Below are 607 nucleotides of genomic sequence, written 5' to 3'. Positions count from 1 at the left end.
TCCCTTTTTTGTTTTCATTGTTCATTTGTCCTTTTTTTTGTTTTTCTTTTCTTCTTTTCATTTTTCCCTTTTATTTTTCCTTTTTCTTTTTCCTTTCTCTTTTTTCCTCCTTTTTATTTTCCCTTTTTCTTTTCTTTCTATTAACCTCTCTTTTTTATAATTTTTGCTTTTATTTCTTTGATTCTCTCTTCTCCTTTTCTCTTTTTCTTTTTGATATTTTCTTTTAATTTTTAAATTTTATTTTTCTTTTCCATTTTTCTCCCTTTTTCTCTTCTCAGTCTTCTTTCTCTTTTTCCTTTTTTATTTTTTACCTTTCCTCTTTTCTTGTATGTTTGTTTTTTCCTTTCCTTCTTTTTCTTTTCTCTTTTTCCTTTTTTTACTAACTTTCCTTTTTTCCCCCTTTCCCCCCCTTTTCTTCTTTTTCTTTATATTTTCCTTCCTCTTTCTCTTTTGCTAGCAGGCAATCACCAAGCCTCCAACCCCGAACCCTGAAAGCAAAAACCAGACCTCAACATCTGCTCTTTCCTGCGATTTTTCTTAGCTGGTTTTCTGTTGTTGATTCTGCAGACAAGGCTTTGCTATGGGATAAAATGGATGTAAGTACCTG

This window comes from Corvus hawaiiensis, chromosome 2 (genome assembly GCF_020740725.1).
Source record: "Corvus hawaiiensis isolate bCorHaw1 chromosome 2, bCorHaw1.pri.cur, whole genome shotgun sequence".
NCBI lineage: Eukaryota > Metazoa > Chordata > Aves > Passeriformes > Corvidae > Corvus > Corvus hawaiiensis.
Note: the sequence above shows the minus strand (reverse complement) of the source record.